Source organism: Quercus suber, unplaced genomic scaffold (genome assembly GCF_002906115.3).
Source record: "Quercus suber isolate HL8 unplaced genomic scaffold, Cork oak 2.0 scaffold_258, whole genome shotgun sequence".
NCBI classification, from domain to species: domain Eukaryota; kingdom Viridiplantae; phylum Streptophyta; class Magnoliopsida; order Fagales; family Fagaceae; genus Quercus; species Quercus suber.
In genome coordinates, this window is record NW_027069714.1 from 728,031 (window position 1) to 735,390 (window position 7,360).

Sequence of the window (7,360 nt, forward strand, 5' to 3'; positions counted from 1 at the left end):
TTACCCCAGAAAGATGAAATTTGTAGAAAAGATATTTAACAAACAAAGCTTTCGTCCTAATCTCATAATTTGTTTGTATACTCTGTTTGACCCCTCTTTCATATTACACCAGGTGAAATCCGGGCCACAATAACCCAGGTCTTTGAAGCCGCATAAATTAACAACTCGACGAAAGCTGTCCATTTGGCTTTGAGAACGCTGAGCACCCCCTGATTTTTCATTCATAGATAGAATTTCATTAAAATCTCCGCAACAAAACCAAGGCAAATTAAATTGATTACAAAGGAAAGAAAGTAGTTTCCAAGATTCTTCCCTAAGATGGGTTTCCGGGTGCCTATAGAAACCAGTGAACCTCCAAGAGAAACCATTCCCAGACTCAATTATAACTGCATCAATGTGGTGTCGTGAAAAACTCTTGATTTCTAAATTTACATCCTTAGACCAGAGCAGAGCAAAACCCCCGCTTCAACCTCGGCTAGGAACAATAAGCCCATTTGAATAACCCAGTCTGAATTTTACAATCTCCATACGTCTGTTCTTTAATTTAGTCTCCGAGAGGAAGACTAACTTGGGATTTCATCGCCTGACATAATCGCCAAGCGCACGAACTGTCCGGGGGTTCCCAATTCCCCGGTAGTTCCAGCAGAGGGAATTCATTGCTTCCGGCGGTGCTGCTCAGCAGTCACCGCCGATCTCTCTTGGTTGTCATTTACATCAGTATGGACTGAGCTACGTAATATTTTTTGAGGCTTACCTTCATCTTCCTCCATAAAATCAAGTCTGCCTGATCTTTTAATGCCTAAAAGCCCAGACACGTTTTGTGTTTGTGGGTTAGTCTCTTGAGGTTTTTTCCCTTGGGCCCTGGCTAATCTTTTCCAACTTCCTCTTTTTGGGCTCAGAGGTGCGTTATTTGTCTCAAGGTTAATGGGGTTCTCTTTTAAAGACTTCAATGGGCTAGTAACTTCATGGGCCTCGGTGGGGGAGAGCTTTGATTGGCCCACTACAGAAGATTCTTCTCCCACGTTCTTTCCGGATTCATAGATTTTACGAAGATCACTTGCGTGCTTATCAGAAAAAGACTCAAGGCTCAAGGAGCGTACCTTGTCAGTTTTTCCGGATTTTTCTGTTGACTGCTCCACTGATGTGCCATCTTGTCTCTGGTTCAAATTCAAAATTTAGGAATTTGAAAAATCTGGTGAAGCAGATGGACCCGCCCGTTTCGCCTCCATGTCCGTCGGAATAGAAGTCGATGGAGTTTGATGCTCTCCAGAACCTTCATCTTTCCGTTCTTCAACCCCATTACTATTGAACTTTCTAACTTTTTCAGAGCCAAACTTGGGACTTCCATTTGCTCTTAACCAGTCCCCGTACTGTCTGGGGGCTTCAGAATTACTTAGGAACATAGTGCAGTGTTTCTCATCATGACCAAGAATGCCACAGTAAAAACAAAAACAAGGAAGCCTTTCATACTTAAAAGAAACCCAATATTTCTCCCCATCTGAATCGATGATATTTCCACCCCTTCGCAGCGGTTTATTAATGGGTAGATCCACACGTATTCTCATAAACTTGGCTTGCTCCGATAGCCAAGATCGTTTGTCCGTCTCTATATATTCCCCAATTTTGCTGCCAAGATCTCTACCAACCTCCTCAGACATACTTTCAAAGGGCAGACCCCATATTTGAATCCAGAATGGAGAATGAGTGAACAAAATATTATTAACTGATAACCCTTTTTTCCACCTGCACAAGAGTAATAGATTGTTGTCAAAATTCCATGGACCATTGCGTTCAACCCACTCCATTTGGTATTTGGAATTAAACTTGAACTGAAGAATATTTTTCCCAACATCAACGATCCTTAAATCCGAACCCATCTTCCAAGCTGATCTCAAGGTACTTTTCAAAGCTCTCATATTTTGATGCCGATCAGCAAGAAGCCGACCAAACAAACTCAGAGCACACTCCTCTAATAGATCTGATCTGCCAGTGGTTGAGATTGAGATACTTTCTTCTTCTTCTTTGGTGAGCTGGAGGTGCTGAAAACCATTGATGATTGATTGATCCATATCCATGGAGGTAATCTAGCCCCCTGGGCTTAGGAAACCCAGCGAAGACCCTTAACAGAGCAGGGAGAACAGACTCGTGCAAAGCGAGAAGAAGACACTCGTGCGTGCGAGAGAGAACAGACTCCTACGGAGGGAGAGAAAAAGAGCTGCTTTTACATACATGCGAACTTTATTAAGTAGCAATTATTATAGAACAAGAGGATCTAAAGTCTTATCCATCTACAAAACATCCGATCTATCTTGTTGTTTCAAGATGAAAAACTATCATATTTTTATCTTACAAAATATCTAAGACCATATACCGTTTTTCACACCATTTGTTACAATTATCTAATTGTGAGCAATGGAGAAAAAATGGTGAGTAAATGTGAAAGTGACAAATAGCTAGTCACAGTTTGCTACAAAATAATTATGGAAAAGAGTCCAGTAAAAGTTGTAATTATAGAATAACTCTTTATCTAATTCTTACAAGGCGAGATATTGTCGTATGAATTAGAAATCACTAGGAAAATGCTTGCTTTCTTTCTTTTTAAAAACAGTGAGTTACAGGAAAGTGTTTAGTAAACCACAAAATCAAGCTAGCTAACACAATAAAGTACATATTGTCGCAGCAAACTACATCCCTTCCAAACTCAAAATTTTAAAACACATCCCTTCCAAGATTATTATTTTTATTTATTTTAATTTTAGTATTCTCATACGCATGTTATCACAACAAACTAGTTTTAACTAGCAAAAATATCATATGCTCTGGCCTACTTTGTGGAATCCAGCTTTCAAATAATCTATTGAATCACTGTTCTCTTTATATGTAGTTTTTGTTTTTTTGCTGACTTTTTTTTTTATGAAGATGATAGTGTGAGATTATGTCACACATACTTATCTCTAAACATCTCTTCAAACTTTAAAGTTCTTAAGGCACCAATAGGATTTTAAAGTTTGGAGAATCATTGTTGATAAAGGGTGCCTTTCATTGTCTATTGAGAACAGAGAATTATTGATGCCAGCTTATAAATCATTTAGATACTTTGAAGTAGGATGTTTGCTTATAAAACATGTTACACGTACTATATATATGTACAGAAAACTCTCACATATGAACTATGCATGCATAACACAAACTTACAGTATAATTCACTTGAAACGACATGCTACTAATGATTTTCAGCATCAAAATTGGGTTCAGCAGGCTTCTGTGGCAGCAGTGGTAGCAATCTTTGTGGCACTCTAGTTATGTGTGCACCATTTTGTCGCAAGGTTCGAAGTGCATTTGCAGCAAACCTTGATGCATAAATAGTAGCACCAAGACTTGGCGAGGTCCCAACTTCATTTGCCAAAGCATCTTGCAGTCTGTCTTCTGCTTCACGCAAAGACTTATCAAGCTAATGTAGAACAGACAGCACATGCTTTCTTGGAGCAGCAGGAGCGTAGGAAGTCACGACGCAAGATCAAAGGGGGTGTCAGTAAGGGCCATCAGGGGTAACAGTGTCGAAATTGCATGAAATTTGGTAGATTGAAGGGAAACAGTGTTTTGATCCAGATTCATGTCATGAATGTTGCCAAAATTTAGGCAAATTCCTTCATTAAGGCCCTGAAAACAGTGTTTTTGCTATTTATAGTAATATTTGTTTTTCCTTAATAACTTTTAGTTTAAAAGTCAGAATAAGGTCCCGTCTGTTTTGGGATGACCCTTAAGGTCAATAGTTTATGATTCTGCATTTAACTCAATTTTTTCCATTTTTGGTAAAATTCGGTAATTTTGTCACCTAATTGCTTAATTTGTGCAAATTAAGGTTTTAAATGTTTTTTCTCCATATTTATATGTTTTGTAGCCATCAGAGGCAAAGCAAACTATTATCAATAAACATAGAAGTTTTATCAAATTTTCTTCTGGTGGATTCAAGAAAACCCCTCGTGAATTCAAAGTTTATTACCAGAAACTAACAGTTTAGTTTCTATTCCATCAAGAGAGTATTGTGTGTGCTTTTCTTCAGGCTTCCGCGACATCAATTAGTATCAGAGCCTTGACTTACCCTGATCTGATGGCTAACCGACGAGACGGTGACCACTATAACAATGACGGCGGTGACAATGTCAACAACCCAGTCCTTACTAGGGCTGAGTTCCTTGATTTTCGTGATGAAAATCAACAATTTCGTGATTCAACCCAGCAGACTCTAGACTAGATTCAAGAAGCACTTGCCACCTTGCTTAACCAAAACCCTAATCGCGATGACGGAGAGCGACTTGATAACCGAACGCGTGGCCCTCTCTATCGTGGTCCAAATTAGAACAGGCAGCAAGACTACAATGAAGAAGACAGTGAAGACGAGTATACAGAGAGAGTCCTTGGAAATCATCGTGGTCCCACAAGGGATAATGGCTGAGAGTATCAGGAGCAGAGGGACTCTCGGATGAAAGTAGAGTTACCATCCTTTAATGGTAATGTCCACATTGAAGAGTATCTAGATTGGGTCAGTGAAGTGGAAAAGTTTTTCGATTATATTGGTACAGCAGATGAGAAACAGGTGTGTTTGGTGGCCTGCAAATTAAAGGGAGAAGCATCTGCCTAGTGGGATCATGTTCAATTAAGTCGTACTCGTGAAAGAAAGCTTCCAATATGATCATGGAGGAGAATGAAAAGATTAATCGCAGATCGGTTCTTACCACCAGATTACCAGCAAGAGTTATTCAGACAGTACCAGGATTGCAAACAGGGTACTCAAACAATTAATGAGTACATGGAGGAGTTTGACAGGTTGGCGAATCGCAATGATTTAGAGGAAACTAAAGATCAACGGATATTCAGATTTGTACACGGGTTACGAGTTTCCATCCAAGATCAGGTATCCTTACAAACCCTATATACTTTGAATGAGGTTGTAACCTTATCCAAGAAAATAGAATATCAGCATCTCAGGGCAGGTTCGAAGTTTTCCAACTGCAGTTTGGAGTCCTCTAGTTCCACTGCCAACAAAGGTAAACAGCCCATGTTTACACCACGATCACAACCCGTGGTTAGGAAGAATAGTGGTGTCAACCAATCCACAATGGCAGTAGTAAGTTCCATAGCCCAGCCGATAGCGAATGCCAACCTCTATGCTAGGCCAACTGGGACTAAGCGCTACAGGTGTGAAGAACCAAGACATCAATCTAGTACTTGTCCTAATTGAGCCATAGTGAATCTGGTGCTGGCAGAAGAAGGTGAGGTAAAAGGTGAACAGGAGGGTGAAGAGGTGTATAATGATGCGGATTCGTATGCCTATGATCCTAATGAGGTCCAAGAGGACAAGGAAAGCGTGCCATTAAGGTGGTCTTTGGTGATTCAGAGGTTATTGCTCACACCAAAGGTGGAATACGGTGATCAGCGGAATGAGATCTTCCGAGCACGATGCACCATCAGTAAGAGGGTCTGTAATCCACCTTGAAACAGTACTTGTAATCCGAAAGATCCAAAAATAATGATTCCTTGCAAGTTCAATATATGATGCATTATAGCAAAAGTGTTAAAACAGAGTCTGGGCATTTCATATCTGATGCAATTATTAGCTTGCCTTGGGTCCATATCCCCATAAATCATTGTCCCCTTGATCCCACATTCAAAAACTAAGCCCAAAACCAATGCCATTTATTCCTAAGTGCAGATTGTTTGACCACTTTTCCAATCTATCACCAAAAAAAAAAAATGTTATTCCAAAGTGTCTATTCCTAGCTTGATATGCAGAAGCAAAAAGGCAATGGTCCCCTGCATTTTGTCAACTAACAAGTTCCACCAAAAACCTTTTTCTCATTTTTGCAAACTCAAAAGACTCTAAGCTCAATATTTCCATAACAAAATGAGAGTCTAAAGCATGACCTGATGATATCTTTAGGCAAGCATTTACATTAATTTCAAACTGCTTGTAATAGAATAAAAGTAAAACTGTACCCTAACACCATTAAATGTTTCTTTGTTGCTTTTCCCTCTAGCATTTGTGGAATAAGATACAGTTGAGGCAACACCAGTAATGGTTGGAAATATTTATTTACCTCATTGATCACAAGAAGGATTGCTGAACATGAAATGAAAAAAAGGAAGTGAAAGGGGGAAAATGTACAGCTACGATACCTAGTATGACGGAACGGGCTGATTATGGTTCGTGGGTTGAAAGGTAGACGAGCCCGTTATGTGCAAAGCCTATTGAGGATGAATCCGGAGTGGACGGATGAGAGAGGAACAGACTGATTGGCCATGGACCTGCTAAACCTCTTGATGGGAATACTTGTGGCCCATTCTCAGAAATTCTTAAACAAAATCCTAGTGCAAAGTGGATTCTAGAGATTACGTATATTGGTGAAGATCTTCCCTATAAGGAAAAGACTTGTCCACCACGTTTGGAACTCTTAAAGAAGATTTCTACAAGGAAAGGACTTCGACTCCAAGTAAAAGAGTTCAACTCTCGATTACTATAAAAGCCCCAATACCCTCATAAATCAAGGTACGCGTAATTAACCCTCTCTAGCACTCTGGAGTTGTAAAAGGTTCTAACTTGACCTTCTGAGGGCATTTGGCCGGCACCACACCAGTGCTCTCAGTAGGTTTTTTCTCTTCCTTATTGTGCAGGAGATTTCTGGAGCGTGTAAGCGACGTGTAATTCATTGGTGATTTTCTCAACATCATCAGTTGGCACCGTCTGTGGGAAACTCGACTTGAAGTGATCAAACGTTGCTTTATCCTTGAGACAGAAGGGTTGCATGGTGCTCACTCGCTCGATGGCAACCACCAACGACATCTAAGGAGAGGAACCACCCACAATTGCACTCGAGAGACAGGTTCGAACTCTCACTGCGGCCGTGGAGCGCCTTACCAAAAAAAATCACGACCTAGAATAACAGTTGTGTCAGAAGAACACAGCACCTAACAACAAAATGGAGGATCAAGAAGGTACCAGTGTCATGCAAAGAGATTGAAAAGGGCCTGAAGAGAGCAATGCCCCAAGCAGGCCAGAACGGTAAAACGCAAGCCTCTCATCCCTTATGAACATGACTCCACCGCCTATTTTCGCAGAGATGCAAGCGATGAAGGAACAGATGGTGGTCATGATGAACGCCCTTAAGGGACGAGTGTCCAGCGATCTTGACAACCTAGTGAACCGGACCGACTCTCCATTCACCGCCCCCGTCAATTCCTTTCCCCTACCGCATATGTTTCGGATGCCACAGATAGAGAGTTACGATGGAGTCAAGGACCCCTAGATCACTTGGAGACATTCAAAACCCTGATGCACCTACAAGGGGTACTGGAAGAAATC